Raw genomic sequence first — 25,413 nt, 5'->3', positions numbered from 1 at the left:
ACCAGTGGATGTGGTGGTAGATCTTTCTTTATAATATTGTCGGTCATCAATATGTTCCAATGTTTTCTCATAATACGTTTTAAATCTGAGGCATTACTGGAATAGGTGGTAATGAATCTAAATTTGCCACCCTTAGTTTTCTCCTGTTTTTTGGTTAGAAGTGTCTTTCTATCTAGTTTCTTAACTTTTTGTAGAGCTTGTCTCAGGATCCCATCTTTGTATCCCCTGGCCTTAAACCTTTGTACACAACTGCCTGCTGCTTTTAAGAATTCTTCATTATCGGTGTTGTTCCTTTTGATACGAAGCAACTCGCCATATGGTATACTATTTACCAAGCTGATCGGGTGACTGCTGGAAGCATATAAGGTGGAATTCCCAGCAGTAGTTTTTCGGAACAGCTTAGTTTGTAGGCGACCATTCTTAATGAATATAGTCAGATCCAGGTAATTTACCTCCGTCTGACTGACTTCACCTGTGAATTTCAGGTTACATACATTGTGATTTAATACTTCAATGTACTCTTCAGCTAATGTACTCTTCAGCTAATGCCACCGACCCCTCTATGATGATAAAGAGGTCGTCAATGTAACGATACCATCCTTTCACAATATCGTTCCATTTTTTGTTTTCGGGTGCCCAAGCTACCTGCTCCTCCCACCATCCCACGAAGAGATTCGCAAAACTGGGGGCGGAGCAGGTACCCATCGCCACGCCTGTCAGCTGTCTGAACAGTTCTTTACCAAACAGGAAGATGTTATTATCTAAACAAAATTGTGTAAATTCAAGCAGCATTTTGTTGTGCTCAAAGTACTTAACAGGTCTAGTTTCAAGGAACCATGCAATAGCCAATAATCCAGGTTCATGTCCAATACATGTATACAATCCTGTAATGTCTATGACCAACATAGTATACCCATCATGCCATTCAAATTGATCCATACAATTTAAGAAATGTTTCGTGTCTTTTAGGTAGGACTTCAAACTTGTCACCAAAGGAGAAAGAAAAGAATCAATGTAAATGGATAAATGTTCTGTTAAGCTGCCTATGGAGGCAACAATAGGTCTCCCGGGAGGGTTCACCAAGTCTTTATGTACCTTGGGTAGGTAATAAAATGTGGGAGTCACAGGATTCAGGCATCTAAGAAAAAGGTGTTCATCACAGTTTAGCATATCTTTGTTATACCATTTGAGGATCATTTTATGGTACATTTGAATGCTGTTATTATATGTGGATTCAGTGACCCTTATATATGTGTTGGAATCGTTTAGTTGTCGTAACGCCTCTTTCTCGTATTGAGTCTTAGTGAGCAAAACAATATTCCCCCCCTTATCAGAGGGTTTGCAGACCAAGGAAGAGTCCTCACATAATTTTTTCAATGCCATATGTTGTTTATTTGAAAAATTATTTTGGTTCACTTGTTTGTATTTCAACGTCCCCCTCATCTTCCTCAGATCTTGAATCACTGCCTCCGAAAAAGTATCAATAGCATCAGATCCCATAGTTGGCATAAAGGTTGAAGTGGGTTTGAAAGCTGTAGCACCGCCTTTTTGTTGTATATCCATTTCCTTGACTAATTGAGTATTTCTCAGACTCGCATCATCATCTTCCATTATTTCAAGTCTCAATTCTTCCAATGATCTTATTCCAGCTAAATCCCTACAGGTCAGGATGCCTTCTCCTGTAGTACTTGCTGGCGATGGTTTACCTGGTTGAGGTTTCAATTTGAAATACTTGAATAACTTCAATTTCCGAATAAACTTGAAGAGGTCTATACGAGTCTGTGTAAACTCTAGATTTTTTTGAGGACAGAAGGTAAGTCCCAGTTTAAGAATACTTTGTTCTTCTTCAGTCAAGACTTTCGGTGTTAGATTGATTATAGTTAGGTTATCTTGTGTCGCTGTGCTTACTTCTTGTAGAAGTTCCTCTTGCTCCTTGTCATGGGTGGCGACCCTGTGGTGTTTGCGGCTCCAGCCCCCCCTCCTCGTTTTCCTCTTGTTTCTCTTTGGTCCGGGGGTTTGCCCCTGCCCCCCTGCAATTGCTGTTTTCGCATTACTCGATATTCCTCGCGAAAAGCCGAAGTCTCTTGTAGACCTTCCTGACCTCCCTCATTAGAGCTTTCATCTCCAGAGATAGATGAGTCTGAGGTTTCTGGAATCGGGACAATTACTTCTGGTTGTTTCTTCTTTCTTACTTCTTTCCTGGGATTATCATATTTTCTGGCAAAGGTAAGAACCCTTCCCCTGCTATAGTCTTTTTCGTCCCTCTCAAATTTTTCTTCTTTTCTTTGTTTAATTTTTTCTTCATATTTCTTTAGCCGTTTTTTCATGGCTTCTCGTTTTTCATCCAATTTAGATTGATCCTCTTCTTTTAATAGGTCATGTTCAATATCTTTTATTTCGGCTAAAGCCTTTTCTCGATCGCTCCAGGCAAAGCGTACCAGAATTATAAGGCTCCCTTTACACGATTGGGCAGTGTGTTCAGCCCATGCATCGAGTAAAGCGGGGTCTGGGTTTTCGTATGCCGGTATCGTGTATATCCTAAGTCCTCTAGGAACACGATCAACATCTATATAATTTTGGAGGGAGGTCGCCTCCCACCATTTCCTGATCTCTCTTTCATAGAGACGTTCCAATGATGTTAGTTTTGCATTTATACCGGTCCCCATCTTGCCGGTAACGCCCTGTGCTCCTTCCTGTGCATCTGTTGTTTTGTTTTTATTTTTGAACATGCCCTGCTCCGCTTTTTTACGTTCCGTTTCACAAAACATGGCTATTTGCCTGTAGTTGCAGCCGCAACAACAAAAGAGAAATAATGTGCCCCCTACGCCAACAACAGTCGATTTCTTAACTGGATAATTACAGTCGGAGTTCCCTTACCCGGTGCGCCGCTTCTCGCCACAGTCACAGTCCATCCGGAAAGGCGAAGGGCGATGGGTGGGATCCGCTGCTAATTCCAAGTGTCCTCACGTTGTGGTGCGGCTGGAAACTTGTATTCCCGCTCCGTGTACACCTGCCGACCGCACTCGTAGGCTGGTGCTTGCTTTGTCGGGGGTGTGCCCGACATTCAATATTTGCTCGAACAATTCTCAAACCGCTGTCGCGCGGAAAAAGAGATAGCAGCACTCCAAGGGTATATGCACACAGTTTATTTCAAGAACGCGCTTTCGGCACTCGGCCTTCTTCAGTATTAGATCAGTTGCCACAAACAACTACCATTTAAAATAAAATAAAAGTCACATGACATATAGACAGAAAAAACGGACTTGAATGCAAACAATCGAAAGCAAATGGTCGCCATTTTGGAATGGGAAAGTACATGAGACTGAAAGCATCCCATTATATCGTTTTGTTTCATATACATTCTAATTATGTTGTCGATTCAAACCCTGGATGGGTCTACCATTCGTTACTAGCAGCAGAAAATTACATCCTAGGTGCATTGTATATGCACATCGATTAATCCACTTATATAGTGCAAAATAAATAAAGGCCAATGATCGCCATATATAGTTAGGAATTAGCATTTACAAAACCTTATTTTACTCACACAAAACCATTGAAATTCGCATACATAGTTAGTTGCACTAACTATATATCGCGCACCCGCAATCCACTGCTGATCATGTCACATATTACATCATTCATGACATGGTCAGCGACATCACTGATGACATCACTGATGACATCACTGATGACATCACTGATGACATCACTGATGACTACATCCAGTGACTGTTTGTTTCTGTAAAGTTAAAATATGTCTTACATATTGAAGAATGAGTGGATTTATAAGTGTCTGGATGAAGGATTTAGTAGGTGCATGACTGACTGTATGAGTGAGTGATTAAATGTGTCTCACTGAGTGCATGGGTTAGTGACTAAACTGTCTTAATTTGTGCATCATTATATCTGTTGTTCTGTAAACTGCTGCATGTGTTGATCAGTAGCTATATGAGTAACTATATGGGTTATTGATTGGTTGCCCAAGTATTTGTATGGGAGACTGAGTGTGTGTGTGTGTGGGTGGCTGGGAGGTGTATGACTGTGCATAGATGTGTGAGCAGTTGATTCACTAGATGTATGGGTTCAAAAGTGCATGTGGACAGCTGTATGGGCGGTTGACTGTGTGCATGAGTGTATTGGCGAGTGAATGGATATCTCAGTGCTACATGTCAAAGTAAGTACATATGTAAAACACAGTACATTTGAGAGTTGACATATATAAATAACTGTGCATAAGAGCCAGTGAATGTGTGAGTGGCTGTATGGATCATTGTGAACTTGTATCGGGATTGTATAAGAGAGTAAATATGTGTTAGTATATGTTTGAATAAGTAAGGTGTGTATATCTGTATAGTTGAGAAAATGGAGGTGTGATTGATTCTTTGCATGACTGACTAGGTGTGTGTGTGTGTAACTTCATGGATGAGTGACAGTCTGTGAGTGTCTGTTTACACTGAGTGTATCTAAGGTTATATTAGAGTCTGAAGAGGTTCATCGTATTATCACATGAATGATGTCATCAGTGATGTGATCAGTAATGGCAAATGAGATGTCATCAGTGATGTCATCAGTGATGTCATCAGTGATGTCACTGACCATGTCATGAATGATGTAATATGTGACATGATCAGCAGTGGATTGCGGGTGCGCGATATATAGTTAGTGCAACTAACTATATATGCGAATTTCAATGGTTTTGTGTGAGTAAAATAAGGTTTTGTAAATGCTAATTCCTAACTATATATGGTGTATAACCTATGGTTTTTTCAGTGAATTTTCAAGGTTTTGTAAATGCTAATTCCTAACTATATATGGTCTATAACCTATGGTTTTATCAGTGAATTTCAATGGTTTTTTAATAGCAAATATCAAAAGCTTTAAAATGTATTCTTCTTTAAATCGAAAAATATATTTTATATGTTTTTAATACAATTTTTTTATGTATATATTTTTTTTTGTTTCGCTACCGGTCCGCGCACCGGGTAGCTTCCCGTTAGCTCAATTTGGTGCTGCGACCCGGTCCGCGAACCGGTAAACGTTCCGTTTGCGCAACTGCCGCGTTAGAAAACAACATCGTGACGCGTCGCATAAGCGCGACGTATCGCGTTGTCGCGTAATGCATCTTATGACGCGCCGCGTTAGCGCACCCGGAAGTGCTCCGGAGCGCGAACCGAGGCGCGAAGCGCAGCACCCCGGAAGCGATCCGGGGCGCGTAACGTAAGCGTAACAGGTCATGTGACTTGTTAATAAAACTTTTCATTGGTTCATTTCACTTTTGGTTTCCTAATGATGTAAGGCTAGGTCATGTGACCTAAAAATAACACTTTTCATTGGTTTAGAACATTTTTTTTGCCAAATGATGAAAGCCCCCACCTTTTTTCTCACTCTGACTTTCAACTTTGTGAGAGGAAGACCTATTTTGATTAATAAGAAATGGCTTCATTAGTAGCTGCAGCTGGTGCACCCCCACCACCACCACCACCTCCTAGGAAGGAAGGACCACCTCCTCAGGTCATCCTTAATCAAGAGGAGGAAGAGGAGGAAGAGGAGGAAGAAGAGGAGGAAGAGGAGGAAGAAGAGGAAGAGGGGCAAGAGAGGAGACAGTTTTTGCCTGAAGAGCCAAGGAGGTCAAGATGTCACCAATTGATACCATTGGTGAAAACCTTTTTGCATTTGCCAAAACCTGACCTGTTAATTGTGCACTGTGGAGGAAATGACTTGGGCACTTTGACTGGGGTAGGTCTGGAAATGCTTTTAAAGGACACCTTTGAGCAATTGATGGCACTTTTTCCTCAAACTGCCTTGGTATATTCAAATATATGCCAAAGACAGAAATGGAGGTGGTCCAATCAATTTTGTCCACAAATTGAGAAGCATGTAAATAAGTCTGTTTCAGCTTACATGAGAGACCATGGAATGAGCTCCATCTACAACAATAACTTGCGTTACTACATGCAAGCTATCTACAGAGGAGATGGAGTTCACTTCTCAGATGAGGGGAACAGAGTTTTCATCCTGAATTTAAGACTATGTATTGGTACCTACTTATAAGTACCTAAATCTACCACAGACCCAAAAGCTCTTCTCAGAGCTACCCTAACTATGATCACTCTAAACAAATTTTAAATGTAACTTTTTTTTTACTAATTTTCACGATTTGCGCTTTCCGGAGCGCTACCCGGTTCGCGCACCGGACGCTAACCGCGTGAAAATTTGAAAAAAAAAGTGGTTTTTTTCCCCGCACATATGGGCCTCCTCAGCCACTCTCAGAAAACCTAGGGGGTCAGGATACGTCTCCCGTGCCCCCTTATACCCATTTCCCACATTGTTTTCCCTCCATCTTGTGATTAAATTCGACCAAAACACAAGATGGCGGACTCCCGTTACGCTACCGGTTAGCTACCTGGTTCGCGTACCGGGTAGCGCCTCTACCGCAAAAAAACGATTTTTTTTAAATTTTTTGCCCCGCAGGACCGTTTAATAGCCCCCTCATCAATCCTAGGGGGTCAGGAGGGGTCTACCTTGCCCCCTTTCATTAATTTCCCCCTTCGTTTTTCTTCACCTCTTGTCTCTCGATCCTACCGAGAGACAAGATGGCGGCCGCTCCGGACTGTTTAGAATGTTGACAGACACCGGAGAGCCAATCAGCTTCGCTTCGCGAAGTTCCGTTACGCGTCAGGTACGCGAACCGGGGCGCTAACCGGAGCGCTGTTACAGATATATATATTTTTTTGAACGTTAATTTATCAAAATCCACTGGAGCACATATATTGAGACCTAGCAAAGGCACATCGGGCAAACAATATCTACAATTTTGCCAAGTTTCGTGGAAATCCATTCAGCCGTTCGAGCTAAAAGTGAGTCCAACCGCCCTATGGAAAATTGCATGGGAAAAACGCGTTTTGGGACCGCCCTTTTTTCTCGGCCCCCCCTTGACGAAACCCCCCCAAATTTTCAGGGACTGCTCAGAAACAAAATGTTCCATTTTCCTGAAAATGTCAGCCAATTCCGTCCTCAAACACCAAAGTTATTCGACATAGGATTTTTGAAAATTCTAACTATATATACACCTACTGGCGACCGCCAGTAGGTAAAATTATATATTAGATATAGATATAGATATAGATATAGATATATATATATATATATATATATATATATATATATATATCTATATATATCTATATATATCTATATATATCTATATATATCTATCTATCTATCTATCTATCTACATAATACATTTTTTTAAAGCGAAGGGAAATAAAGGTTGGAAAATGGGTCCAGGAAGCGATTCGGAAGCTTAGACAGGTATGGTTTTAGAATTTTCTTTGAGGGAAGTGCATGGAGGAAACCTTGTGCTGTCATGACCCGTTCAGCCTGTTCCATCTGTGCTGCCCAATGAAGGCATGCCACATGTGTAGTATGGTGTCTCCTACTCATGGTTATGGCCCTTCATTCCATGTTCAGACCCTTCTCCCTACCTTTTTGGCTCCCTAGGTCCCTTGTGTTTTCCCTCTTCCTTCCCCCTTTCCCCCACAATTGAGGCCTCCAGCCTTCTTTGGCCGGTTTCAACATGAGCCATACCCTTCCTGACGCTGCGAAAGCTGACAACTTGGCAGCAATCATGGGCAGTTTTGTATTTAAAATAGCCCCTCCTGGTAGCATCCACTTGGCTTCAGACTCAGATTATTGCCTACTAGCCGAGCACCTGAAAGGAGAGCAGCATCGCACAACTTACCTGTTCCAAATATCCTGTTTGGCCCGGAGTACTCCTGGAGTTCTTCACAATCATCTGTAAGGAGAAAAGACTGTTTGAAGAAGGAAAGGCACAGTAAGAATTATCACTGTTTGATTGTGAGCAAGTGCCAATCACCCACCCTTCTCAAGGAAAAGGTTAGTAAAGAGCAAGGAGCAATAAATATTGTTAAAGACTTAGCAAATCATTACGTAGTTCTTGAAGATTGTGTTGCAAGTACAAAAGAGGCAAGCGATGAGCACAAACAAGGGGGCATGGCCAACTGCTGATGGAGTGAGACGTGGCTTTTGGGCGCCCAAGGCAGGCCTCTACATCGGACCCCATCCTGCTGAATATTCCAGCCCCTGGGGGTCTGCGAGACCACCCCCCCTCCCCCAATTGTGGGACGGACCTCAGAAGAGCAGCTACTACATGACCATGATTGCAAGGAGCATTGTGTCCTGCGGGTCACCTTCACTTGCCTACTCACACTGCTGGGCTACAACTGTGACAGAAGGGACAACCCCCAATAACTCTGTATCTGAGGGGTGCTGTCTGCAGCCCCCTAGCATAGCTACTGCTGGGGGCCCACCGAGACATTGTGTTGGCAGCTCCCCTCACCATTTCTCCACTCCATGTCCCAGCAGCTCACCTCCATCTCCATGAATCAGTGCCTGAAAGTGTGCATGCAGAGAAGGTACTCCTCTCCTTCCTTGCCTAACTCCATGCCGCGCCGTGGCCACAGGAAGAAGGACCAAGGACACAGCCCTATTGAGGAGTCTTGCTTACAGTCAGATTCAGTTTTGGCACCACAGGACATGTTGGACTCTATGGACATTGAAAACTCTAAAGAAACCATTGAAGACAAAATAGACAATGGTAGTGGACCTCTGCCTCTTGAGGGCTGGTCACCATAAACTAGAGGAACGCATTGCTGCTACAGAATTTACCTTGTAGGAGCTAGTCCCTTCAACCAAGGATCTGAAAACTCAGTTGGGGGAGGTAGGCAACCAGGTTAGAGTTCTTAAAGCCGGTGCAGAAGACGGAGAGCCAAGCCCACAGGGATATATCCAGGTGGTGGGTGTGCCTGAGAAGTCAGAGAGCACCGCTTTAGTAGCCTTTTTTCTTCAACATGGTTGGGACCGGAGGACTTTGCTTTTCTTGTCTTCCTGTTTTGCGGTGGAGAGAGCCCTTAGGGTGCTGGTTCGGGCCCTGTCAGGCTGCCTCGATCTATTACTGCTTGCCTTTCCACATCCTGGACAGGGACCACATCCTTAAATGTGCCAGAGACATTGAGGAACACCAAGTGCACAGTTGCGTAATGCTCTTCCCGGATTTCACACTTGCAGTCCAGAAACAGAAGACCTTGTTCCTGGAAGCCAAACGCAAGCTCCAATACTTGATATTCAATATGGCACGCTTTGCCCTGCATGATTGAGACTGATCACTGCCCAGGACACAAAAATGTTCCTAGAACCCAGTGAAGTGTGGGACTGGCTTGACCAGGGTCAAGACTCACTGAAGTGTAGTAGGTTTCCTCTGATTCAAAAACAGAATAGAGGGGGGGCAAAGTGGTGCCCCCTCATCAGACCAGGTCCATACAGATCACCAGAGCGATGTTGAAAGCAGCGAAACTTGTGACTTCCGGCTCTGGACAGTGTTCACCCGAAGAGGGAGCAGCCTCCAGTGGCACAAAGTCAGATTTAACCCTGCATACCAACTAGAGTAGAGATTTGCCCAAGGTCACCACGCACACTGCAGAAGGACTGCTTTAATACCTTGTTCCTATGATGTTATCTTTTATGTACTATGCTTTATGCTCCCTTGGCCTTTCCCCTCCTCCGTTGTGCCTCGAGGTAGGATCATTTGCTCTTTCCCTGCACCATGCTTGGGGGGTTCTTTCTCCTCGCACTTGGGGTTTCTTTCCCTTTTATTTGGTACAGGGGCATGGTTGGGGGTAACCGGTCTGGTTGCCTTTCAAGGGCACAGTCTCATTTCTACCACCCTTCTGCTTAGGCGGTGGGTGTATTTATGTTCCACAGTGTTGTTTACTTGTAGTATTTAGTTTCGGTGGGAGTGTCAATGCCCGACTGTCCTGGGGAAGGGGTGTTGGAGTGTTCTGTTTGTTGGGGTTACCTGGGGTCCTGCAGCCACTCTCTCCTTCTCCTCTTTTTGTGTATGGCTATATGCCCCCCTTTACAGATAGTAGTTAAAAAGAACAAGGGTACCCCATTAGTAAAACCTGGGGTTGAAGTATTTATAGAAATAACAATGGTTTTGGGTGGCCTCAAAAGGTCCTAATGAAATGGAGTATAACTTTAGTTATGAAATCAATCCTGGGAGAGTTTTTGTAGGGTACCATACACATAGAGTCCTTTATTAATGTTTTTACAATTAAGTATTTCAGGTGCTCACACATGTGATAAAGTGCTTATAGTGACTGAGTGAGAAATTATTAAAACAACTATATACAAGGTGTCACAAACAAGGTTATTCCCTACAAAAAAATATATACAATGGGGTAGGGGAGTTTCCTTGAATGGGTCGACGGCGTTTCGATCTAAACAATTCTAGATCATCATCAGGACGTGAGCTTTCTTCAAAAATTTATTGGCAGAAGTATTTTCATCAGATATTTGAAGAGCAGGGTTCTGAGGCTGTTGTGACTAAATGCAACTGCACGGCGTCTGTTTAGCAGAGCTCGAGAAATTAATTATTGGTATGCTTTGGTATACTTTATAGCGTTTCCAACATTGTCGATGTTTGGATATTCTTTTCAGAATATAATTGGTGAAAAGCAAGATCATGCGAATTCTGATCCGAAATTAATGGCTGTACAGAGTCCCGACGGGAATTAATCACCGCGGTACGCGGCGCCGCGATCTGTGCCTCGCTGCTTCGGCACCGAACGCCAATTATATTCTGAAAAGAATATCCAAACATCGACAATGTTGGAAACGCTATAAAGTATACCAAAGCATACCAAGAATTAATTTCTCGAGCTCTGCTAAACAGACGCCGTGCAGTTGGATTTAGTCACAACAGCCTCAGAACCCTGCTCTTCAAATATCTAATGAAAATACTTCTGCCAATATATTTTTGAAGAAAGCTCACGTCCTGATGATGATCTAGAATTGTTTAGATCGAAACGCCATCGACCCATTCAAGGAAACTCCCCTACCCCATTGTATATATTTTTTTGTAGGGAATAACCTTGTTTGTGACACCTTGTATATAGTTGTTTTAATAATTTCTCACTCAGTCACTATAAGCACTTTGTCACATGTGTGAGCACCTGAAATACTTAATTGTAAAAACATTAATAAAGGACTCTATGTGTATGGTACCCTACAAAAACTTTCTCCCAGGATTGATTTCATAACTAAAGTTATACTCCATTTCATTAGGACCTTTTGAGGCCACCCAAAACCATTGTTAAAACCCCTTTACAGATATGCATATACCCGGCAGACTGGGTCTAGGTTTTAAATTCCTCTCCTGGAAGGTCCAGAATTGCTGGCACCTTTGTTACCTCTGGCATTATCGTTGGAGGTGATTTCAACTGTGTTGCCAACACGGATTTAGACCACTTTCACCCTCCTCTCAGAGACTCACCTACAGGGAGAGTGGCATGGAAATTCTAGAGCTGGCACGGTCAATGGGGTTGACGGCTGGTGTCACCGCCAACCCCTAAATCAAGATTATTTCTTCCACTCGGTCATGCATGCACTATGTGTGGCTTGACACCATATGTGCACCTGACACCCTAGGGGCCATTTTATCCATGGAATACTCAGTCTCCAACATCTCTGAATACAATCCCTTGTTATGGACAATGCAATGGGGTGGAATTCACACCTGCATACCAAGCTGGCGCCTGAGAGTAGAGAGCCTAGAAGAATGTATGTTTCGCAAAGCCGTTCTGGAGGGTTTCAGCATTATTTCAATGAGAACACAGGTTCAGCTTCCCCTCTGCTTGTGGAATAGGAGGCCTTTAAGGAGGTTATTAGGGGGAGATGCTTGTCAAAATCAACAGGGGTCCAGAGGACTTTATTACTAGATTGTTATCCACTTAGTACTTGGAGCACTTACATCCACACCCAGACCCAGAGAGACCCGACCTGTAGCAGGAATTACTAGAAGCAAAGGAGAGGGTAGCAGAACATGTGGAGCGCCTGCACTGTTTCGATCAGTGTGTTATGGTTAGGGCTTCAGAGGGGGAATAGGTCGGGCCCCTTACTTGCTTGGTTTGCTAACTCCTTGTGCCGCAGATCGCTGATACTAGAACTGATAACACCCAACGGTGCCCAACCATACACCTAGGGGCGAAGGGGTTCCATTGTTAATGAGTGGCTGACTGCTTTGTCACCTAATGAACGGACACGAGATGTCGTGGACGCACAGGGGGGGGCTGGGGAGGGGGGGGGGCAGTAAAGGACTTTAAGGAGGAGATCTGGGCTGAAGACCGGGGCATTGCCTGTGGGAAAGTTCAAAGTACCGATGGCAAACCAGGTGGAATTCAATGCTGCTTACCTCGACATTCTTGCTCCCTAATTGGCTGCCTTGTACCAACATGAACTGACTGCCAAGACGCTGCCCCCCACAATGCGCGAGACCCTTATTGTTCCTCTGCTCAATCCAGGGAAACCCGCCTCAGGTGCAACTGCCTACCCTCCCCAGTCAATGTTAAACGATTACAAGATTTAGTGGTGTGCTGGCGCACATTTACTTCCCCGCATGCCTGGATTAATCCACGTCGACCAGATCGGATTTATGCTGGTGAACGGCTCTGAACAGATGCATGCTGGTAATAATGGGAGGGGGTTAGTGACAGCCGGAATGGACGGAGTGCACATTAGTTGATATCAAAAAGCATTTGATCAGTGCTGCTTCCGGGAAGCAGCAGTGAGGCGAGGAGGGAAGAGGGGGATAAGGAAAGTGCTGTGGGACATGGCACCTGTCCCTGCTTCTTTTTGCCATTGCAGTGTAACCACTAGCATGTAAGGCGCGCAGTGGCTTGTCCTTTCCTGGCATTCAGGCTCGTGGGGTGTCTCACGTTATTTCCCTGTACACAAATGATAAAGCTTACTAGCACGACCTGCACACAGAACCTAAAAGGCGACACACTTCTTTGCGGCCTTTGGTAAGGTAAGGCCTCCAAGTGAACTAGCTGAACACCAGTCTGTTTTAACAGAGAAGTGCCCCCAGACTTGAGAGACATGAGCTGGGAACTGACTGGGTGCAATTCCTCAGGGTTTGGATCTACCAGACCCTCCCTGACCTCCTAGAAGGCAATATAGGAACAGCAGTAGCTATGCGTGTGAGCATGGTATTTTGGAAGACTCTTACCCTCTGTGGTGGGGCGGTATTGCCATGGCTAAAATGGTGGAGCTGCCTCCTCTAGTGTACTTCTCTGCAGTGCTCGTATTAATAAAAATATTTCCCTAAAAAATAAAAATTAACAGTTTTGCGTTAAAATCACATTACATCGTTATATTTATGTGCACGACAGTAGTATTGCTGTTCAGTAGTAGGACATACATCATTTACTCAGGAGAGGCATCTGTCTAATGGTCTACATATCCTCTTCGTAAAGTGATGTCGGGGGGACTGGGGAAATAAAATCGGGGATGCAATGAGAAGGGGGTCAGGGTGTTTGCATCAGATAGGGTGTCTGGGTCACGTCAACTATAGTATGTAGGTGTGTCACAGCGTTGTTTTTGGGCTATCAGTTGGACAACGTGGTCAGTTGCAGTATACGGTGCAGTGCACTGTGGAGTTTTTGTGTATCACTTGTTGGTTGGGGCGGTGGGGGCAGTGTCATGTGTACTCCCGTTTGAGGGTTGTGCTTCCGAGTCTGCTGAGTTGTGCGGGGAGCTGCCAGGGTTGGTGTGCGTTTGTAGTTGCTTGAACTGGTGTAATAATAGGGCCCACTCCATGGATATGGGATGCTTACTCATTCTTTTCACCGCCTTCTCCCTTAGTGTTTCTTCTTCTGCTGTCGTCCATTTCTGTACCGCTCCCACCCACGCCTCTATTGGGGGGCCTAATGGGGCTCGCCAGTTCATGGCGATACTTCTTTTAGCTAGTAGCGTTGCTAGTGATGTGAAGCGGACAGGCACTTTGTGTGTCTTTGGTCTTCTGAATATTTCGAGTGAGACTGCCTCCCAAGTGTGTATATCTGTAAGACCCTTGAGTTCTTTGAGTGTCTCAAGGACTATAGTCCAGGATGATTGTAAGGTGGGGCTGCTTCAGAACATGTGGCGAAAGTGGGCGTCTGGCGAGTGACATCTGGGGCAGAGAAATTGGGTGTCCGGGTGGAACCGCTGCAGGCGTGCTGGTGTTTGATACGCTCTATGTAGGACATTAAAAAACTGTATATTTTTGAAACGGGCATTTCTAGATACTTTTTTGGGGTACTCTAGGGCCCTTTCCCATTCTTTGTCGTGTAATTGACTTTCAAGTTAGTCTTAGGAGGAGTGTGGCTCAATGGGTAGAGCGGCAGACCCTGATGCAGAGTTCTGGCCCGGGACCAGGGTTCAATTCCCGCCTCGGCGGGTCTTGGGCTCAATTTCCTCGAACCTGACAATTCTCGCCTCGGTGCCTATTCTAATCATGGGCCCCACGCTGCAACTCTGGGCAATAGCTTGCTTAACCTCCACACCGGCCCCAACAGCGCTAGGATGCCTGGCTTCACCCTGGGGGTGCCCAGGAGTGGACACTTCACAGGGAAAGCCAGGAAGGGTTCAACAGCAGTATGAGTAATAGCGTCAGGAAACCGCTCGGTGACAGTGCGCTCTACAAATACCTTGACATTTTACATTTACATTCCCATGTGGCTCGAAAGGTTAGCAGTGGTTTATTTGTGAGTTCTCTTATTGACTTATAAAGCCATGTAACTAGGTGCCGACCCGTACCCATAGACAGAATGGTGTGAATGACCGGGTGTGTTGCTGGCTCGCCTGCAGAGAGGTCAGAGTCTGGCCGATAATTTTCTAGGAGCTGTCGGTGTATTAAAAACTGACCCGAGGGGAACTCCGATCCACCGGTTTCACCATCTTGGGCGGCCTGGGAAGCGGATCTGGGTGTTGCCCTGGAGCCCGGACAGCGCAAACGCATCGGAGCTCTCACCCGTAAGGTGTCGTGCAACGCGAGTTTTAAATTAATTCATTTCAATTTTGTACATCGCACCTATATCACCCCGGTCTCCTTGCGGCGCATCCCTGGAGACAGACGGGACGACTGCCCTAGGTGTGGGGTGGAGGGGGCGGGATTTCTGCACTTGGCCTGGGAGTGCCCGCTGGTCGGGGACTTCTGGAGGCAGGTGGTGGAGCACATTCGGAATGTTACGGGCCTCCGGATCGCCTTGACCCATCTTCATTGTTTGTTAGCTTTGGTCCCCGAGCCCAAAAAGAGAAATGTATCCTATAAGATGTTGCAGCTGCTCCTGGTGTTAGCACGGCGAAGGGTGGCTATTACCTGGATGGGACAAAGAGCCCCTGAGATATCATTGTGGCTTAGGGTTGTCAGGGAATGGTCCTTAGCTGAAGAGACACACATGCAGCACACCCGTAGGGATGAAAAGCTGCAGGAGGACCTGCTTGCATGGAGGATGATGTGTGCAGTGGGGTCGTCCTGTAGTGACTCGGACGCCACCAGCGTTGAACTGTTTACCCCGGAGGAGTCGGAATCCGAGGGAGAGGGAGGCGGGAGCGGGGATGGCGACTGTCCTGGGGTAGTGCCCTGCTGAGAACGCATGTATAATCACTGTTGCAATTGTGATTTGCTTTGTTTCCAGAAAGTTTGCTTAGGATTCTGATGCCTGTGCTCGAATGGGCCCTGAAGAGATGAACGAACTGTACACACATGTTTAGCTAGTGATGCCTAGTTTGGGGGGGGGGGGGGGGGGGGGGGGGGAAGGACTGTTTCGTTGTTCCTAAAAAATGTTTACCGATAAAAATGTCAAACCGTGATGATACTATCTCCTGTATGTTAAGTGGTTATGGATGCGGATACTATCTCCTGTATGTTAAGTGGTTATGGATGCGGAGCTCCTTAGCTCATTACCATATTGCCGCCCAGCCCCCAGGATGTGGGCTGAATGGCTGTGTTTTATCTAGGTCTTTTGGACCAAGTCCCATTGTGTGCTGTGATCTCGCTCCACTGTATATTTTTCATCACAATAAAAACAAATTTAATAAAAAAACTTTTTTTTAAATGACCCGAGGGGTGATCGTAGTCCTCCATAAGCTGGCAATAAGGTCTGAGCTGCCCATCTGCGAATAGCGATTCAGCCTGAGTTATCTCACGGTCCGTCCATATATGGAGCATGGCAGTTGTGAAGTATTTCTCCCGTCTGGGCCAGCAGGCCAGTGGCCGCCGAGGGGAGTAGTGCGGGGTCCCTGCCGACATGTGGTTTATTCTTTGCATGCATCGACGGGGCACTGGTACCTGTAGGGGATATGTCCGTCGTGGCTTGGTGCCTGGGAGCAGCAGGCGACAGAGTTCCGGGGTAGGGACTGGGCCTAGAGTTGTGTGCGTTTCACCTGTATGCCTACCCGTCGTCCAGTACGACAGCCATTGTAACTGCGCCGCCAGGAAGTACGACTCGAAGGAGGGGGCACCTAGACCCCCTTGTGTAGTGGGCAATTGCAGTTTAGTGAGGGCTATCTGGTGTCTGTTTGCCCCCCAGATGAGCGAGCGGAGGAGCAGGTCTAGATCGCGTAAAAAGGCTTTGGGTGGAATTACCGGTAAATTCGTAAAGTGGTACAGCAGCCGGGGGACAATGATCATCTTTGCCAAGGCCACACGGCCAATTGGGGCCAGCGGTAGGTTCTTCCAAAAGCCTATCGCCGATCTGATTCCGTCCAGCACGTTGCGATGATTACCCTCATAAATGTTGGTGGGGGAGTGGTATAGGCGGATGCCAAGATATCAGGGGGCATGTACTCCAAGGCAGGCTCTGCATTTAGATTCGCACCTCCTGTGGCGCGAGGTTTGGGTGCAGTGGGTAAATTGTGGGGATTTGTCCCAATTTACTTTAAGTCCGGACGCTTCCGCAAACTCAGTATTGTCCGGATCGGTGGAAGGTCCGCGGTGATATCTCGGATGTATAAGAGTAGGTCGTCCGCGTACATAGAGACGCTATGGATGGTGTCCGCTATGGGGGATGCCCCACTCTGCTCTATCCTGGCGTAATCGTAGAGCCAGAGGTTCCACAGCCAGGGCGAAGATCAGGGGCGATAGAGGGCACCCTTGTCTTGTACCTCTCTCTACCTTGAATGGTGACGAGATGTATCGGCCCATTCGAATGTGAGATGTAGGCTTGGTATAGAGAAGCGGTGTGTACGTTTGAAGGGTTGGACCTATCGATGCTCGTTGCAGGACGGAGAAAAGGTATGGCCATGTGAGGGTATCAAAGGCCTTTTCGAGGTTTAAAATTAAGCAGGCCGATTTAGGGTGTGTCTCTCCTACTTGTTCTTAAATGTGGACTAAGCGACGTATTTTTTGGGACATGATTCTACCGGGAACGAATCCGCACTGATCTGGGTGGACCAGGGGCCGCAGAATATGTTCATACCTATCCGCCAACATTTTCCCCAGTATTTTGCAGTCGGTAGAGAGAAGCGTGATGGGGCGGTATGAAGACATTTGTCGCGGGTCTCGGTGTGGTTTGAGGAATGTTAAAATGACCGGCTCGCGAAGGGAGCTGGGCAATTCTCTCTTTTCGAGTGCGGTCTCAAACATCTCTGCTAGACGGGGGACTAGCAGGGAAGAGAAGGTTCTGTAATATTCAAGAGGAAGGCCGCCTAGGCCCGGTGTCTTGTTACGCGCTAGCGCACGGATTGCATGGGTGACATCAGTCGACGTTATTTTGTCATCTAGTGTGTTTTTTTGTGATTCCGTGATGCATGTGATAGGTAGGGGGTCTAGAAAGAGGCTTATCGCCTCCTGTCTGAACTGTGTTACATTAAAGGGGTATACCGAATCAAGTCACTGCGACCTGGGTAACTGAAGGTACAGAGAGGGAGTGGTCCCAGGATAAACACAAATCAGTACAGCGAGTAGATTTTTTTTAAACAAAAGTAGAGAGAAAATAAGTAGCTTTGTTGTTTAATCACAAAGTACTGCATGAAAAATCAGCACACACAGCATGAATGTACTAATCAACATAACAGTGCCCAAGGAAAGGGGGGTTGGCAAAGTGAGGGTATAAATGGTGAAGGGTAGTGCAGGAACAAAATATATTATACAGTATATGTCACAAGTACTCCTTTTGCGAGATATTACGAGACTGGCTTAGGCTGGCGCCAGGCACAAAATAACGCATACATGACACTGTATTTAATTTACACCATGCCTTCAAATGAAAAAGCCAAATTATTTGCAGTTCGGGAGGGAGGCTGGTGTGGGATCCGGTTGTTGAAGTTTCGATCCCATAAAAGCGTAGGAACAGGTTGGCCCTTACAAGAGGGTCTTCATCAGGACACGTGGGGAGTGGTTGGGCAGACGACCTAGGGTGAAGTAAGGAAATAATTGGAATTACAAATATTTACATAAGCCCCAAAATGGGTCGGGCATGCTCAAAGTGAATACAAGGTGGAAGTAGAGGGAAGATTCAATACCGTGGGTTTAGAGTCCTCCTGGGATTCAGATCAATGGCTCCAAGGTACGGGTCGAATTCTGAAAAGACATTAATGTCGCGCCTATATTTAAACCAAAACCATTACAAACTATGGAAAAATGGATGACTAACATTGCCACAAATATATTAGACGTAACTCACTCGAAGAGTTGAAAGGTGAACAGAGCCGGGGCTTCGCTTCACCAATGGCAGGGGTGCCGTCGGCTACCCGCAGTGCCTGAGGAAAGGGAAAAACATAACCAAGTGTTAGTTAAAAGGGGCCCAGCTGGGTTAAGCAGTCGGAGCAAAATGCTCGAACGGGCAAAATGCCTGGTCCGAATACAGGTTAGGGGGAAGGAAAGGGGACTGTCATACCTCTTAGTTGAATTCCAGATAGGTCGGGCGTAGCGTCCCGTGTGTCAAGAGAGCTGCACCCAAAGTGCTCGCTTTCAGTGGAGACACTGACGGCCGGTAAGCGCACGTGCACGTAGTTGCCACGCACCTGGCGTGCAACCTGTAAGAGGAAAGACTAGCGGGAAAGGGAAAGAAATAGTCATGAAATCGAGGTTATTATGTGGATGGTTATTAAAATGTATTAGGAAGGCATTTACGCGTGAGGACACATGAACAGAATAAAATGATGATACCATGTCATGAACGGGTAAAAAAAACAGCACTATTGGCAGCTACCTACCTCACAGGGTGGTAAAGGTGCCGTATGATCAATAGAATTAAGGTAAAACATTTAGAATATAAGGTGGACACATCATATCACTGCTGACAGAGGTTATTTGAGTGAGGAATGAGACGCCCGTTTGTTATGGAAAAATAACCCTTATAATTGCGGTGAGATAGATTTAAGCTCTTAACCAGAGGGATAATTTACAAGAAGTATGTTATCCAGTTAAAGATGGACATGCAACGTGGGGTTGCCAGGCATGCACCTGCCTCGCAGGTTAGTAAAAATGCCGTAGGCCAGACATTTTGAATATAAGATGGACACATCATATCACTGTTGACATAAAGGTTAATTAAATGAGGGTTATTTTTCCTTAACAAACGGGTGTTTAATATAACGTATTTTGAGCAGGCGCTGGCCTGCGAGGTTCCTTTCTCACTCAGATTGATTCTGACCCTCAAATATGGTGGAGAATGAACTTTTCTCCTATACTGAAGACTACATAAACCAATTTTTCCGGGACCCAGCCAACAACCTCCTTTCCCCCCTCAACACCCCAGCCATAGACATTACGCTTAACGATAAGACAGCACGTTTGGAACGACTAGAGAAGAAGCTAATACGAACCAAGTTACATGGTCACGTACTCACCAAATACTTACACTCTAACATCTCGCTAGGTCTCCAGATCAAAATAGAACCTGCCATTTTTGTGGATGTACCCAGATTCAAAGAAGGGTTTAGTTTTGTTGCCAACAACTGCTCCCGGCACTGGATGGTGCTGGGAGTAGAAACAGCTGCAGAGCAGGTCCAGATTCTCATTAGAGATTTTGCAGCCCTTCGGGCTGAGATTGCTGGTGACTCAACACTCATCAATGCTAAGGATGCATTAACTTGCTTGGACGCCACACTCAAGGACTTTGACACCACGACCCAGACCAGGAAGCTCGAGAAACTGGCCCGCGACATCCGTTTCTATGACAAAAAGAAAACCTACCCCTACCTACAGGAGGACTACTACCGACAAGATAACCGAGGTCGCTTCACCAACCTGGGACGAGGTGGTTTTCGAGGGAGACGGAATTACACCACCTTCTACGATTCCTCTTACAGTTCTGAGAGCGATCAGGACCAGGTCGGTCCAAGTTCTGCATATACTTACCCGGAGTACAACTATCCTCAGCAGATACCCCCCTTTTTTAGGGGAGGGACAATGGGGACCCACCCCAGAGGCCGGGGCAACAATTGGTCCAGGGGCCCACCGAGGGGCCAGCAAGCCAACAACATGGACTGGTATGGAGGACGTGGCAGAGCTCAGAAACAGGTTTGCTTCACACCAGAAGAACATGGCGAGAGATCCACCCGACGGAAGGTCTACAGGTGGTAAGACCTCCTTTGAATCCTGTGGTCAACTCTCAATGACGATGACATCAAGGTTGTGAGTAAGGGACTGTCCTACCTCCCCACCGCAGCACCCAATAACTTTGCAATCAAGACGGAACTCCACAGATTTTTCAGAAAGATAAGACTCGGCTACTACTTCAGAAATTCCACCACCATTCCACGCAATTTCAATACTGGACTGCGCATCCCGTCCACCTTTGTGCCACCCTCCTATGCCATGACAAGTAAGATCCTGGCCTACGAAAGTGTTGTGATGAGAGATGTCACTAAAATTCGGAGTCTAGAAAAATACACCAAGTTCAACATTAGTAGGACAGAGAAGATGGCACTAATGACTCTGAACAACAATAGAGAGGTTGTCATTAAGCCCGCCGACAAAGGCGGTGCCATTGTCATCCAAGATGTTGAAAAATACAAGAAGGAGATCCTTAAACAACTAAATGATGGAGTCAGCTACCGGAAGTTACCTGGTGATCCTTCCAAAGAATTATCTGTGGAACTATTAAAGATCACGGAAACCGGCCGTTACCAAGGTTTCCTCTCAGAACATGAATTCCTCTTCTTAAATCAGAAGAACCCCAGAACACCAACAATTTATACATTACTGAAAATACACAAGGACATGACCAACCCACCTAGACGCCCCATTGTGTCCGGCTGCGGCTCCATGCTGGAGCCACTATGCCGTAAATAGACGTTTTCCTGAAGCCCATCGCGGAAAAGACGCAGACTACCTACGGAACACTACACAGATTATCAACCTTGTGTATGGTCACCCTTTCGACAGGAATAATCAACTTCTTGTCACCTGTGACATCGTTTCGCTCTACACGAGCATCCCCCAGGAATCAGCACTCGAGGCCATGCAGACAATACTGGATCAACGTGAGACTCCCGTAACTGTACCCACGGAGTTGCCATGATGAAGAACTTTTTTATGATCCAAGATTGCTTCTACCTCCAAACCAAAGGTGTAGCTATGGGGGCCACTTTTGCCCCCGATTTAGCTATTATCTTCATGGCTACTTTCGAAAGTGATTTAATCTTGAACGACCTGAACCCTTTCCGATCTAATGTGGGTCTATGGATGCGTTATATCGACGATATCATTCTAATTTGGATAGGCAGCGCTCTGGAACTCACATCTTTCTATACTTGGCTAAATTTGCGGTCACAGGATATCAAATTTACTATGCACTTGGATGAATGAAAGATCGATTTTCTAGATATAACCATCTTTGACGACAATGGGACACTACGGACAACCCTGTATCGGAAAATAGCAGAGCGCAACTCCCTTCTCCAATACAATAGCCACCATCCTAGAAGATTAAGGGACAACCTACCATACGGGCAGTTCCCCCCGCATTAGGAGGAACTGCTCTTTGAAGCAAGATTACATGATGGAATCTGAGGATCTCTCCCACCGCCTCATTGAACGTGGCTACCCAAAGAGACTGGTGAAGAAGGCCAGAAAACGGGCATGGTTCAACCCGAGAGAAACACTACTTCAAACACGTGAAAGACTTGACAATCAGGGTGAAAGACTGATTTATGTGACTACATACTGCACGAAAAGTAATGCCATCTCAAAAATTATAAACAAGCACGGGAACATCATATCAGATGACCTCACAATACCAGCTCCACGATACATTCTTTCAAAAGGGCAAAGAGCATAAGGGATCATGGGGTGCGTTCTTTTTTGGAAACACCGAAGCAACGCACTATCCTTTCCCTCTGGAATTTACCACCCATTGTTGGTCACCACAGGTGTGGTCACTGTAAGGGCTGCGACACCACGATTCAAACTAAGGAATTTCACTACAAACATCACAAGATTATTCTGAAAACACACACCAATTGCAACACTAATAATGTGATCTATGGGATTCTGTGTCTGTGCGACTTGATCTATATAGGACAAACCCAACAGAAGATCAAAGCAAGGGTGTTACAACATTGTAGTCGGATCCGTTGCGAAGTCACGGGGGCACCGATGGTTGAACATTTTAAGCAACAAGGCCATGCTCCTGAGAGTATGAAGTGGATTGTACTGGAAAAAGCCACCTTGGGCCCAAGGGGAGGCAACATTGGCCAAATACTCAACATTCGCGAGTCAAGATGGATGCTCCACTGGACTCAATAGAAAAGGGTCTGAATGAAACGGACAGTGCTACGCCCAACTAGAGACCATGGCATTATAGTCCTGCTACATTTCTTTTGCTACTTTACTATTCTTGATCTTTCCCTACATCACCTCTGACATTTATACCACCCTGTGAAGTAGGTATCTGCCTGGGGGTTCTTGTTCGACTATCAATGCCTGACATACAGTTTCCATGTACTATGCACTTGCCATAAACTGCTATGTAATCCACTTGCTGACCGGCAGGGCATCGTTACTACCCTGTGAGGCAGGTACATGCCGGGAAATCCTTGCACACGCCATCTACGACACGTTTACTACCCTACGAGGCAGGTACATGCCCGAAAAAAAAACCTATGTTGCGTGTCCATCAGTATTTACGCTATAACACGCCTAATGTGAATCATCCTTCTGATTAAGAGTTCATATCTATCCCACCGTAATTATAAGGGTTATATATTTTTTTCATAACAAACGTGCGTCACGTTCCTCATTTAATTAACCTTTATGTCAACAGTGATATGATGTGTCCATCTTATATTCAAAATGTCTGGCCTTCGGCATTTTTACTACCCTGCGAGGCAGGTACATGCCTGACAATCCCGCGTTGCATGTCCATCTTTAACTGTATAACATACTTCATGTAAATTATCCCACTGATTAAGAGTTTAAATCTATCTCACCGCAATTATAAGGGGTATTTTTCCATAACAAACGGCCGTCTCATCCCTCACTCAAATAACCTCTATGTCAACAGTGATATGATGTGTCCACCTTATATTCAAAATGTTTTGCCTTAATTCTATTGATCATACGGCACCTTTACCACCCTGTGAGGTAGGTAGCTGCCAATAGTGCCGTTTTATTTTGTACCCGTTCATGACATGGTATCATCATTTTATTCTGTTCATGTGTCCTCATGCGTAAATGCCTTCCAAATACATTTTATTAATCATCCACATAATATCCTCGATTTCATGACTATAGCTTTCCCTTTCCCGCTAGTCTTTCCTCTGTCACGTTGCACGCCAGATGCGTGGCAACTAAGTGCACGCGCGCCTACTGGCCGTCAGTGTCTCCATCTAAAGCGAGCACTTTGGGTGCGACTCTCTTGACACACGGGACGCTACGCCCGACCTATCTGGAATTCAACTAAGAGGTATGACAGTTCCCTTCCCTTCCCCCTAACCCGCATTCGGACCAGGCATTTTGCCCGTTCGAGCATTTTGCTCCGACTGCTTAACCCAGCTGGGCCCCTTTTAATTAGCACTCGGTTATGTTTTCCCCTTTCCTCAGACACTGCGGGTAGCCGATGGCATCCCTGCCATTGGTGAAGCGAAGCCCCGGCTCTGTTCACCTTTCAACTCTTAGAGAGAGTTACATCTAATATATTCGTGGCAATGTTAGGCATCCATTTTTCCATACTTTGCAATGGTTTAAATATAGGCGCGACTTTAATGTCTTTTCAGAATTCGTCCCGTACCTTGGAGCCATAGATCTGAATCCCAGGAGGACTCTAAACCCACGGTATTGAGTCTTCCCTCTACTTACACCTTGAGCACGCCCGACCCATTTTGGGGCTTATGTAAATATTTGTAATTCCAATTATTTCCTTACTTCACCCTAGATCGTCTGCCCAACCACTCCCCCCGTGTCCTGATGAAGACCCTCTTGTAAGGGCCAACCTGTTCCTACGCTGGGGGGTGGAAACGTTGACAACCGGATCCCACATCAGCCTCCCTCCCGAGCTGCAAATAATTTGGCTTTTTCATTTGAAGGCATGGTGTAAATTAAATACAGTGCCATTTATGCGTTATTTTGTACCTGGAGTCAACCTTAGCCAGTCTCGTAATATCTCGCAAAAGGAGTACTTGTGACATATACTGTATAATATAGTTTGTTCCTGCACTACCCTTCACCACGTATACCCTCACCTTGCCCTTCACCACGTATACCCTCCCCTTGCCCCACCCCCCTTTTCTTGGGCACTATGTTATGTTGATTAGTACATTCATGCTATGTGTGCTGATTTTTCATGCAGTACTTTGTAATTAAACAACATTCTACTCAATGTACTAATTTGCGTTTATCCTGGGACCACTCCCTCTCTGTACCTCCTGTCTGAACTGTGTCGGAGTGCAGTAGATCGTGGTTTAATAATGTTGAAATGAACATAAGATGTCCGTTTGGGATTGCACTAAGTTACCGAGGGGGTCTATTATCTCAGTGATGGGTTTTGTGTCGATGTTCTGTCTTGCTAGCCATGCTAGGAGTGTGCCCGTTTTATCTCTCTCCTTATGCATTCGAGTGGCGTAGGTTCTAAAGTAGTATTTGCGTAAGTCTGCCATGGCAGCTGAGTAATGTGTTTTGGCCTCCGCCACCTGCACCGCATCTGCATCTTCTCGTCTTGAGGACAGCGGACTTTGTTTCGGTGCTAGTGAGTGTTTCTTCCAGTGTGTGTTTCACCCCTACTATTTGTTGGATGCATGCTCCTCGAGCTACTACTATTTTAAATGCGTCCCATTCTATCAGTTTGGAAGTTGCCGTCCCAGCGTGGTTAGTAAAGTAGTCCTGTATGTTTTGCTCATGGTCGTTTAAACACTTGGTCCGTCAGACAGTCGCGTGGCAGGTTCCAAGTGGGTACCAGGGGGCCTCCAATGAATGCATAATATATGTGCATCATGGTCAGAAATAACTCGGCCTAGGTAGTTCCGTGTGCTGAACTTCGGGAATCAGTGATGGGGAGCATAAAAATCCATCTAATTGGATCCGCAAGTTGTGCGGAATGGAGCAGAACGAGTACAGTCGTGATTGAG

At 45.7% G+C, this 25,413-nt stretch overlaps 1 protein-coding gene across 4 annotated transcripts in view; it reads right to left on the bottom strand.

Annotated features, from left to right (window-relative positions):
* The window catches only part of GPR161 (G protein-coupled receptor 161), a 105,370-nt gene that overhangs the window by 63,730 nt on the left and 16,227 nt on the right, over positions 1–25,413 (bottom strand). For 2 of the 4 annotated variants that reach the window (XM_078658327.1, XM_078658328.1), the window contains exon 2: positions 7,745–7,798. The exons of 1 other annotated variant lie outside the window; for it this stretch is intronic. The gene's annotated coding sequence lies outside the window, so the exon portion shown is untranslated. Of the gene's footprint in view, positions 1–7,744; positions 7,799–13,090; positions 13,186–25,413 lie in introns of all 4 variants that reach the window. One more of the 4 variants, XM_078658326.1, reaches the window with a different exon arrangement.

The sequence above is a fragment of the Lissotriton helveticus genome, chromosome 8, assembly GCF_964261635.1.
Source record: "Lissotriton helveticus chromosome 8, aLisHel1.1, whole genome shotgun sequence".
Taxonomy (NCBI): Eukaryota; Metazoa; Chordata; class Amphibia; order Caudata; family Salamandridae; genus Lissotriton; species Lissotriton helveticus.
The sequence above is the reverse complement of the archived record's forward strand: the minus strand, read 5'-3'. Positions and strand labels throughout refer to the sequence as shown.